Source organism: Dasypus novemcinctus, chromosome 7 (genome assembly GCF_030445035.2).
Source record: "Dasypus novemcinctus isolate mDasNov1 chromosome 7, mDasNov1.1.hap2, whole genome shotgun sequence".
Lineage (NCBI taxonomy): Eukaryota > Metazoa > Chordata > Mammalia > Cingulata > Dasypodidae > Dasypus > Dasypus novemcinctus.
This window is the reverse complement of record NC_080679.1, coordinates 49,880,621-49,893,531: the sequence shown is the minus strand read 5'-3', so window position 1 is coordinate 49,893,531 and position 12,911 is coordinate 49,880,621. Positions and strand designations below refer to the sequence as shown.

General features: G+C 35.4%; 1 protein-coding gene across 1 annotated transcript in view; it reads right to left on the bottom strand.

The window, feature by feature from the left end:
- The window catches only part of DNAH7 (dynein axonemal heavy chain 7), a 334,263-nt gene that overhangs the window by 100,075 nt on the left and 221,277 nt on the right, over window positions 1–12,911 (bottom strand). The gene's annotated exons all lie outside the window — the stretch shown is intronic.

Genomic DNA, 12,911 nt, shown 5'->3' with positions numbered 1-12,911 from the left:
ATTAAATATATATCACAGAGACTTAGAACTTCAGTCTGTTCATATCCCGGTTGAGCTTTGAATCTCAGCAGAGTTGCAGCTAACACCTACTCTCCAGTTCATTGTACTCTCCCAGGAAAACTCTTAAAAGGATGATGATGGACAACGTCCATCCCAAAATAACATAAAGTATCTACACTGTAAGCAACACAGTTCCATCCATCTGTCCCATAGGTTCTAAGCCTCCTCTAATCAGAGGCAGAGTGAACATAACTATCCCCAAATCCTTAAGGTTGGAAAAAGAACAATGGACTGAAACAGGAGTGTTATTATTCTATTATAGACCCATTATTATTCTAGCAATGGAAGAGCTTGCATCATTGATATAAAGGCACTGGCCACCAGAGGTTGTGAGGGGAAAGAGAGAAGGAAGGTTAGGAATAACATGGGACATTTTCGGGAGATTGGAAGTCTCATGCATTACATTGCAATGATGGTTACAGGTCATTATACATTTTGTCAAAACTTATAAAATTGTGTGGTACAAAGTATAAAGTATAAGGCAAATTATTGTCCATGGTTAATAGTGATGCTTCAATATGTGTTCATCAATTGTAACAAACGTACCACACTAATGAAAGATGTTGTTAAAGTGGGGAGGTACGGGAGGGGGAGAGATGGTAGGGTATATGGGAATCCCCTACATTTTTTATATAATATATAAGTAATCTAAAGATTCTTTTAAAAAAATAAAAATATTTTTAAAAAATAGACTTTGAACTAGGGAGTCATAACTAAGTGGTTGAGTGCCTGCTTCCCATTATGATGTCCCAGGTTCAATCCCCAGTACCTCCTTAAAAAAAAAAAAAGACTTTTAACTATGATATAAACCACCATCCAAGTCCCTGTGTAATAGATACTGAGGAGCAGATCCAAACAGCATAGCAAAGGCTCTCAAAACTGAACTGACATTTAAAATATCACCCATAGAAGGCAAGACAGAAATTGTATTCTGAAACTACCTGAGTTGATTAGCTACAAAAACAGAAGTCATTCTTTGTCAGAGGAATTTAAGAAGATCCAGAGCCTCATATTCACAATATCCAGGATACATTCCAAAATTACTTGACATACAAAGAATCAGAATATAAGACTTGGGGCAAGTGGATGTGGCTCAAGTGATTGGGCTCCTGCCTACCATATGGGAGGTTCAGGGTTCGATTCCTGAGTCCTCCTGGTGAAGGCAAGCTGGCCCACATGTGAGTTGGCTGGGCGGAGAGGTGGCCCAAGTGAAGAGCTAGCCCACACAGAGAGCTGGCCCACACGGAGAGCTGGCCCACATGGATTGCTAGTCCATGCAGGAGTGCTGGCCCACATAAAGAGCTGGCACAGCAAGATGCCACAACAGAAAGAGACACAGAGGAGAGACAATAAAAGACGCAGCAGACCAGGAAGCTGAGGTGGTGCAAGAGATTGAGTGCCTCTCTCTCACTCCAGAAGGTCCCAGGATTGGTTCCCAGTGCTGCCTAACGAGAATACAAACAGGCACAGAAGAACACACAGCAAATGGACACAGAGAATAGACAGTGAGTGCAAAACAATGGGGGGGGGGGGGGGGGGGATTGGGTGGGAAGAAATAAAATAAATCTTTTTAAAAAAAGACTTGGGAAGTGGATGTGTCTCAAGCAGTTGGGCACCTGCCTCCCCCTTGGGACATCCTGGGTTTGGTTCCTGGTGCCTCTTAAAAAAGACAAGCATGAGCAATGAGCAGGTACCATAAGCAGGGAGTGGATGTGCCTTAAGCAGTTGACACGTGTCTCACACATGGGAGGTCCCAGGTTTGGTTCCCAGTGACTCCTAAAGAAGACATGCAAACAAATGGATACAATGAGCAGAGACAGTGAGAAGAGACAGCAGACAGATGAGGGAGTCTTCTTGGGGGCGGGGGGAATATTAAAAAAAAGAATATAAGACTAATTCACAAAGAAAAGGCAGGCTTTTAGGCTTACAAAAAAATCTCCTTAAAGCAGTTATTATAACCTTCCTCCATGAGGTAAAGGTGAACATTCTTGAAATAAATGGAAGGAGAAAAGTTCTCAGCCAATAAATTAAAAGTATAAAAAAGGATCATACAAATTTTAGAACTGAAAAATATAATACCTGACATAAAAATTCTATTGTATGAGCTCAATAGCAGATAGGAAATGACAGATGAATAATGATCCAATCAGAAAAGTAGAGAGAAAAATTATTTTAAAAGAATTAATAGAGCCTTAAAGATCTGTGTGGCAACATAAAAAGGTTTAACATTCATGTCACTGGGGTTCCAGAAGGAGAGGAGAAAGAAACTGATGCAAAAAAATCTTTGAAGAAATAATGGCTGAATGTTTCCAAAGTTCAGTGAAAAGTGAAATACAGTTTTACGAAGTTCAGCAAACCTTAAAAAAGAAGAAACAAACAAAAAAAAACACAACCAAAAAACCCCAGATACATCATAGTCAGACTGAAAACCAAGAGTTGAAAACTATTCTTAAAAAGCCGCCAGAGAAAAATGATATATTTTACATAAGGAATAATTATTCAAATGACTGTAGATGTCTCATCAGAAATATGGAGTCACAACACAGTAGAACAACATCTCTAAAATGGTGATAGAAAAGAACTGTTAACCCAGAATTCTATGTCCAACAAAATTATACTTCAGTAATAAAAGCAAAATAGAGACATTTTCAGGTGAAGGAAAATGAAGATAATTCTTTGCCAGCTGACCTGCTGGAAATGAATTCTAAAGAAAATTCTTCAGCCAAAATGGAAATGATACTACAGAGAAACTTTCAAATTCAGGAAGTAAGTAAGAGCATTAGAAATGGTAAATATCTTGATAAGCATAATAGACAATTTTTTCTCAAGTTCATTAAAATATGTATGAATAGTGGGATGAAACTATTAACATTGTCTTGGAGAGAGAGATTTCAATGTATGCAGACATACTATAGGGAGAGGAGGACGGTAAAGAGACTATATATTTACAAAGCTTCTACATTTTATTGGAAGTGGTAAAATACTAACTCTAGGATGTTTGTGAAACTTTGTACTATGAAATAATACAAAGTGATACAGTGAAAAAGCAAATAAATAAATTAAAATGGAATACTAAAATAGTAGCTAATTTAAATAATCCAAAAGAATGAGAAATGGGAAAAAAACGGAGGAACAAAAAATGACATTTATAGAACACTCTACCCAACTACAGTAGAACACATATATCTTCAAGTGCATATGAAATATTAACAAAAATAGTATGCACTTATTCTTTGTCATGAAACAAATCTTAACAATTCTAAACATGGAAGTCATAAAAAGTATGGAACATAATGGAATTAAATGAAAAATAACAATAACAGAAAGATACCTTGAAAATATTTGGAAATTTAAACAACACATTTTTAAAGAATCCATGGGTCAAGGAAGAGGCTCAAAAGAAATGATAAAATACTTTAAATTAAATGAAAATACAACATCAAAATTTGTGGTATGTACCTAAAGCAGTTTTTACTGAAAATTTCATTGCACTAAACACATATATTAGAAAAGAAAAATCTCTGAAATCAATAACCTAAGCTCCTACCTTAGGAAACCATAGAAAAGAAGAGCAATTTAAGCCTAAAATAAGCAGAAGAAAAGAAATAATAAACCTTAGATCAGAAATCAATAAAAATAAAACAAAACAATATAGAGAAAATTAATGAAACCAAAAGTTGGTTCTTTAATAGGATCAATAAAATAGCTGAAACTAGCTAGACTGACCCAAGAAAAAAAGCAAAAGTAATACAAATTACCAATATAAAGATTAATAGGGGGAAAAATGATAGATTATCATGGCAGACTCTACAAGCATTGAAAGGATAATAAGGAAATACTACAAACAACTCTTTGTCCATAAATTATTCAACTTAGGTGAAAAGCACCAATTTCTTGAAAGACAGAAACCACCAAAAGTCACTTAAGAAGAAACTGATAACCTGAACTGTCCTATAATTATTTAAAACACTGAATTCATAGATGAAACCTCCCAAAAAAGAAAGCTCAAGACACAGTTTTTTGGTCATTTCTACCAAACATTTAAGCAAGATACTATTCTAATTCTATATAGTCTCTTCCAGAAAATATAACAGGAAAGACAACATCTCAATTCACTTTATGAAGCTTGCATTAACCTGATATCAAAATGAAGACAGAAAATACAAGAAAACATAGATCAATATTTTTTGTGAACATAAATGCAATAATCTTCAAAAAATATTAGCAAATTAAATCCAGAAACATATAAATAAGATAAAAGATCATGGCCAGATATGGTTTATCCTGGGACTATAAGCCTGATTTAACATTAGAAAATCAACTGGTATAATTTACCATATTAATAGACTAAAGAAAACAAAATATGTTCTTACCAATAGAGACAGGAAAAGCATTTGACAAAATTTAACACCCATTAATGATATATTTTTAAAAACCCTCAGCAAATTAGGATTAGAAAGGAATTTCCTTTACCTAAAAAAAGAATCTACAAAAAACCTATAGCTATCTATAAATCTTGGTGGAAAGACTGATTTCTTTCCACTATGATTGGGGAAAAAAGGCAAGGATGCCCAATTTCATCACTTTTATTCAACGTTATACTGGAAGTTCTTGCCAGAGCAATAAGAAAAAGAAATGAGGCATGCATTTTAGAAAGTCAGAAATTAAACTGTGTCTATTTTCAGACAGCCTGATTGTCTACATAAACTATCCCAATGAATCTACAAAATAGATTCTAGCACTAATAAATGAGTTTAGTAATGTCACAGGGTATAAGGTCAAGATTTAAAATCAATTGCTTTCCTACATACTATCAATGAGTGATTCAAAATAGAAATATTAAAAAGAACTATTTATAATAGCACATCAAATAACAAAACTAACAAAACACTGATGAAAGAAGTAAAAGACTACCTGTTTTTAATTTTTTTTAATTTTGGGGGCTTGATATGGCTCAGTGGTTGAATGCTGGCTTTGCACGTAAGAGGTCCAGGGAAGAGGAAAAAAAAAAAAAGACTGCCTGAATAAACGGAGAGATATACTGTGTTCATGGGTTGGAAGACTTAATTCTTCTCAAATCAATCTATAGACAGTCCTAATCAAAATATCAGCAGGATAATTTGTAGATATTTACAAGCTGGTTCTAAAACTTATATTTAAAGGTAAAAACTAGACAAAACAATTTAAAAAGAACAAAGTCAGAAGATTTATACCTGATTTCAATACTTACTCTAAACTTTCAATAATCAGGTCAATGTGGCATTTTATGACCAGATATACAAATAGATCAATGGGGCACAATAGAGAGTCCAGAGACTCACCCAACTGATTTTCAACAAAGATGCAAACTCAAGTCAGTGGGAAAATGACAGTGTTTTCCACAAGTGATGTTGGAACAATTGGATATCCATGTGGCATATGTATATTAATACACACATTGTTCCACACCTAGTAAAAAACTGCATCAATTTTATTTTCCCCAGACAACATCTTCAAAGTAACATCTTTTAGATTCATAGACAGGGCAATGCCATGACTTCAGTTTATAAAATTCATTTTTAAAGATTAGGGTATTCCATTGAGTAACATATCAGATGAATAAATTTCAAAAAAAAAAATATTCTTTAGGGTAGGTAGAAAAGAATAATCTAGGTTTTTAAAAATACATATACCAGTATTTATTGTGGAGTGCTATATGCAACACACATTGGTTTAAATAGCTTCAATCCAGGGATGAATATAAATCCTGAATTCAAAACGAACAGTGTATTTATTTGCGTACTTCTTCCCCACCATTACTTTGCATTTTTTTTTTTTACAAGAAAATGTTTTTTTCTCTAAACAATTCATCTTTCTTGCTTTCTCTATCAAACATTCTTGAACCCACAAATACTTTTCTACAAGTGGTTCCAATATGAAAACAAATTTTATAGTCCTCAGGGTTCCAAGTTTTGACAGTGTGGTTCTTTTGTTATTATCTAGAGAGAATTGTTACTTAGTGCTCTTTCAGGTTTTTGAAAAATACAGACTTCTAACAGTGATAACATATGTTCACAGCAGTCCAAATGGGGAGACAGATTTTGAATAATAGCAGTAGTACATTTTAAAGAAATTTGTTATTTTCCCTATTTTCCTCTTTATACACAAAAATATACATAAAAGCAGACAAAGAAAGGTGAGTATTCTTCTCAGTTTTGATTGCTAGGGAAATAAACCTAATGTATTTTATACCTATAGAAATAAAATTTAAAGAATTTTTTTAAAGCAGTTATATCAGACATAGGTCTGATCTATTTTACAAGTGGAAAACAGTACTAATACTTTATCTGTGTGTTCAGATACAATTCAATTTAACCGTATCACCAGCCTTTGTAATTTTTTAAAATTTTATTTATTTCTCTCCCCTTCCCGCCCCCACCCCCACCCCAGTTGTCTATTCTCTGTGTCTATTTGCTGTGTGTTCTTCTTTGTCCGCTTCTGTCGTTGTCAGTGGCACGGGAATTGTGTCTCTTTTTTTTTTTGTCTTTATTTTTTTAATATTATATTAAAAAAATATGAGGTCCCCATATACCCCCCCACCCCCCTCACCCCACTCCTCTCCCCATAGCAACAATCTCCTCCATCATCATGAGACATTCATTGCACTTGGTGAATACATCTCTGAGCACGACTGCACTTCTTGGTCAATGGTCTACACCATAGCCCATACTCTCCCACAGTCCACCCAGTGGGCCATGGGAGGACGTACAATGTCCGGTAACTGTCCCCGCAGCATCACCCAGGACAACTCCAAGTCCCGAAAACGCCTCCATATCTCATCACTTCCTCCCATTCCCTACCCCCAGCAGCCACCATGGCCACTTTCTCCACACCAATGCCACATTTTCTTTGATTACTAATCACAATAGTTCATGAATAGAATATCAGTAAGTCCACTCTAATCCATATTCTATTCCTCTATCCTGTAGACCTTGGAATGGTTGTGTCCACTCCACATCTATATCAAGAGGGGGCTTAGATTCCACATGGGTGCTGGATGCAATCCTCCTGCTTTCAGTTGTAGGCACTCTTGGCTCCATGGTGTGGTGGTTGACCTTCTTCAACTCCATATTAGCTGAGTGGGGTAAGTCCAATAAACCAGAGTGTAGGAGCTGAAGTCTGTTGAGGCTCAGGGCCTGGCTATCACATGGTCAGTCCAGAGATTCAGGTCCCCTGGGTACATATTAAAACCCAGCACCAACTACAGTTCGGGTAAAAGTAACAGGAGAGGCTTGTGAACAAAGATCACATCTGAGTCCAGCTCATTCACCCAGAAACACAAACTCCAAAGTACGGCCAACTGACATGGCACTGAACTTGATTTGCCATGACCATAGAACCTGTGGGTCTCTGTAGCCCTCAGAAGAACCAATACCCGGGGTTGTACCTACTTTATCTGTCTCTGGGACTCTGCTCAGGTGTGCATAAGGGCAACCCCTCTGATAACCTCCTGGCTCTTTTTGAAGACTCATAGCCTTTTTAATTCTGATTAGCCTTCAGGATCTTTGTATGTTGATAGCTCTATTATAATCTAACTTGTCCTAATCTTATAGATTTTTCCAGTTTCCCTAAATAATCAACTCCTCACTCAGTTGAGATAATATGTGAAAAATTCTTAGCACAATTCAGATCTCTAGTCAGATAGTATCATTATCAAGCATCTCTGAGGAAAAGAAGAAGGTACAATGCTAGTAAATAAGATACTTATTTGATACTTCAAAATCATGACCTGGAACCTATTTACTGAAACCTCTCAATGCATAGCCAAAATACATTGACAAAATAAATCAATAAAAATTCAACTCAAGGAGTTGAAGGAAAATATAGCTAAAGAGATAAAGGACATTTAGAAGACACTAGGTGAGTATAAAGAACAATTTGGAAGCTTGAGACATATAACAATAGATTTGAAATGGCAGAAGAAAGAATCAAAGAATTACAAAATAGAACATCTGAAATTGAAAAGACAGAAGAACAGATGGAGAAAAAACAATGGAAAAAAATGAGCAAGGGCTCAGGGAATTAATGATAGCATGAAGCACACCACTATATGTGTCATAGGAGTTCCAGAAGGAGAAGGGAAGGGAAAGGGGGGCAAAAGAATATTTGAGGAAATAATGGCTGAAAATTTCTGAACTTTGTTGAAAGACATAAAAATATATGTCCAAGCAGCAAAGCATACTCAAAACAGAGTAAATCTGAATTGACTTTGAGACACATACTTATACATCAACAGACAGAAAAAAGAAACCAAGGATCAATAAGGAAACAGAGAACTTGAACAATAAGATAAATGAGTTAGACCTAACAGACTTATACAGAACATTGCATACCACATCAGCAGGGATACACATTCTTCTCAAGTACCCATGGATCTTTCTCCAGGATAGACCACATGTTGGGTCACAAAACAAATCTTGATAAATTTAAAAAGACTGAAATTACACAAAGCACCTTCTCTGATCATAACGGAATGAAGCTGGAAATTAATAATAGGTAGGGAAGAGGAAAATTTGCAAATATGTGGAGGTTAAACAACACACTCTTAATCAGTGGGTCAAAGAAGAAATTTCAAGAAAATTAGTACATATCTTGAGACAAATTAAAATGATAACACAACTTAGCAAAACATGGAGTGACTGAAGGCATACTTAGAGGAGAATTTATAGCCCCAAACACATATATAAAAAAGGAAGAAAGAGCTAAAATCAAAGACCTAACTGAATCCTTGGAGGACCTAGAAAAAGAACAGCAAACTAATCCCAAAGCTAGCAGAAGGAAAGAAATAACAAAGATTAGAACAGAAATAAATGAAATTGAGTAAAAAAGTAAAACAAAACAAAATAGAGAGACTCAACAAAACCAAAGCAGGTTCTTTGAGAGATCAATAAAATCAACAAACCCTTAGCTAGATGAACAAAGAAAAAAAGAGATGATGTAAATAAATAAAAATCAGGTGTGAAAGGGAAGATATTACTAGTGACCCCACAGAAATAAAAAAGATCATAAGAGGTTATTACAAAAAACTATAGGCCAACAAATTAGACACCCTAGATGAAATGGACAAATTCCTAGAAACACACAAACAACCTATACTGACTCTAGAAGAAATACGAGACCTCACCAAACCAACACAAGTAAAGAGAATGAATCAGTCATCAAAAACTTCTCAACAAAGAAAATCCTAGGACTAGATGGTTTTACAGGTGAATTCTTTCAATTATTTCAAGAAGAATATCAATCTTGCTCAAACACTTCCAAAAAATTGAAGAGGAGGCAACAGTACCTCATTCATTCTATGAAGCCAACATCACCTTATACCGAAGCCAGGTAGATATTACAAGAAAAGAAAATTACAGATCAATCTATCTAAAGAATATACATGCAAAATTTTTCAACAAAATTCTTAATCTCCAAAAGAATATTAAAAGAATTATACACCACAATCAAGTACATTTTATTACTAGTGTGTAAGGGTGGTTCAACACAAGAAAATCAATTAATGTAATACATGACATTATCAAATTGAAGGAGAAATACTACATGATCATCTCAATTGATAAAAGTCATTTGACAAAGTCCAGCATCCTTTCTTGATAAAAAACATTTAAAAAGGTAGGAATAGAAGAGAAATTCCTCAACATGATAAGAAAAACCCACAGCCAACATCCTACTCAGTGGGTAAAGGTGAAAGTTTCCCTATAAGATTGGGAACAAGACAAGAATGCCCACTGTCACCACTATTATTCAACATTGTACTAGAAGTTCTAGCTCAAGCAATTAGGCGAGAAAACCAATTTTCCAAATTGGAAAAGAAGTAAAACTCTTAGTATCCACAGATGACACAATCCTATATTTAGAAAATTCTGGAATATCAATGACAAAGCTACTAGAGCTAATGAAAGAGTTCAACAAACAAGCAGGATACAAGATCAACATGCAAAAATCAGTAGTAGTTCTATATACTAGTAATGAACAATCTGAGGAGGAAATCAAGAAAATAATTCCACTTACAATAGCAACTAAAAGAACCAAATATCTAGGAATTAATTTAACCAGGGATATAAATGACCTGTACTCAGAAAACTATAAAACATTGCTGGGAAGTGGATGCAGCTCAATCAATTGGGCTCCCATCTACCACATGTGGGGGCCCTGGTTTGGTTTCTGATGCCTCCTAAAGAAAACAGTGAGCTGGCACAATGAGCGAGTGCAGCAAGTTGACGTAACAAGAGACAAAAGGACTTAGTGAGGGATGCAGCGAAGTGGAGAGTAGAGGTGGCTCAAACAATTGAACACCTCCCTCCTGCTTTGGAGGTCCCAGGTTCAGTTCCTGGTTCCTCCTAGGGAAAGAAGGAAGACAGACACAGCAAGTACAAAACAATGAGTGGGTGGGGAGAAATAAATAAATTAAATAAATCTTTAAAAAAAAGCATTGCTAAAAAAAATTCTGTGTTCATGTATTGGAAGACTAAATATTGTTGTCAATTCTACCCAAACTGATTTAAAGAGTCACTGCAATACCAATCAAAATTCTAACAGTGTCTTTACAGAAATGGAAATCAATTACTAAATTTATTTGGAAGGGAAAGGGGTCTCTAATAGCCAAAAACCTGCAAAAAATAAATGAAGTTTGAGGAGTCACTTTTTGAACCCTCAAAGCATATTACAAAGCTAGAGTGGTCAAAACAGCATGCTATCTGCACAAAGAAAGATATTAATCAGTGGAACTGAATTGAGAGTTCAAAAATAGACCCTCACCTCTACTGTCAACCGATCTTCCTCTTCTTTTAGGTACTGGGGCTGGGGCATGAAACTGGGGCTTCTCATGTGGGAAGCTCATGCCCAACCACTGAGCCCCATCAGCTCCTCTGAGTTGGTTCCCTTGCTTTTGTTTGCTTGTTGTTTGTTTCTGTCTCTAGGAGGCACCAGGAACTGAACCCAGTACCTCCCATGTGGGAAGCAGGCACTCAACATCCTGAGCCACATCCACTCCTGTCAACTGATTTTTGACAAGGCTACCAAGTCCACTCAACTGGGACAGATCAGTCTCTTCAACAAATGGTGCTGGGAGAACTGGATATCCACAATCAAAAGAATGAAAGAGGCCCCCTATCTCACTCCTTATACAAAAACAAACTCAAAATGGAGCAAATATCTAAACATAAAAGCCAGAACCATAAAACTATCCTATTCTAGAAGATAATGTTGCAAGTATTTTAAATCTGCTGGTTGGAGTTGGGTTTTTAGACCTTATATCCAAAGCATGAACAAGAAAAGAAAAAACAGGTAAATAGACCTCTTTAAAATTAAACACTTTTTTTTTATTAAGGTGAATGTAACTTTATTAGGCATCACTGGGTGACTACAAAATGGTTGTACCAATTCATACTATTGTGGATCCTCATTATCTTTTGGGGGGGGTATTTTTAAAAATTAGAGTATTCTTTTATTGTCTTTTTTAAAAAGTTAAATAGATCACACAAAACATTACATTAAAAAACCTAAGAGGTTCCTATATATCCCACTCTCCACCTCACTACCCCCCCCACTCCCCCTCCCCGACTCCGCTCCTCCCACATCAACATCCCTTTTCATCAGTAAAGCACATCCATTGCATTTGGTGAATACATCCTGGAGCACTGCCACACCGCATGATCATACTTTACTTTGTAAAATTAAACACTTTTGGGCTTCAAAAGACTTTGTCAAGAAGGTGAAAACACAGCTTACACAATGGTAGACTATATTTGGAAATCATATATCTGAAAAGGATTTAATATCCATGATAAATAAAGAGATCCTACAACTCAACAAAATAAAAGGCAAACAACCCAATTAATATATGGGCAAAAGACTTGAACAGATCCTTTTCCAAAGAGGAAATACAAATGGTAAAAAATATTTGAAAAGATGTTCAACTTCACTAGCTATTAGGGAAATGCAATTCAAAACTACAATGAGATATCATTTCACACCTATTAGAATGTCATGTTGGAGTGTATGTGGAGAAATATATATATGAAAGCTTATTCATTTTGGTGGGAATGTAGAATATACAGATGCTTGGAAATCTGTTTGGCAGTTCCTAAGAAAGTTAAATATAAATTTTCTACATGATCTGTCAATCCCACTACTAAATATTTACTCAGAAGAACTGAAAGCAGGGACATGAACAGACATTTGCACACTGATGTTCATAGTGGCATTATTCACAAATTCCAAAAGATGGAAAGAACCCAGGTATCCTTCAACCAAAAACTGTATAAACAAATTGTGGTATATACAAACAATGAAATATTATTCAGCTGTAAGAAGAAATGAAGTTGTAAAGCATATGACAATGTGGATGAAACTTGAGGACATTATATTGAGTAAAGCAAGCCAGATACAAAAAGACAAATGTATGATTTCACTGCTATGAACTAAATATAATGAGCAAACTCATGTTGTTAATAACTAGAATATAGACAACCAGAAGATAGAATGAGGATAGAGAATGGGGAGCTCATGCTTACTTTGCGCAGGCTTTGTAATAAAGTTGATTGTGTTTGGAAATGGATAGAGGTAATGATAGCACATTATAGTCAGTGAATTAGCAGAGCTAATATATGGGTATGATGGTGGCTGAAAAGGAAGGTTTAAGGTCATGTTGTGTATATCACTAGAAGGAATGCTAAAGGATGAAACATGAGACAATTGCATAGTGAACCCTCTTTTGGACAGTAAGTGCAGCTAATTGTGCAAGTATAAAAATGTTCCACAAAATAAAACAAATGTATGTTAATGTTATAAGATATTAATAATAGGGT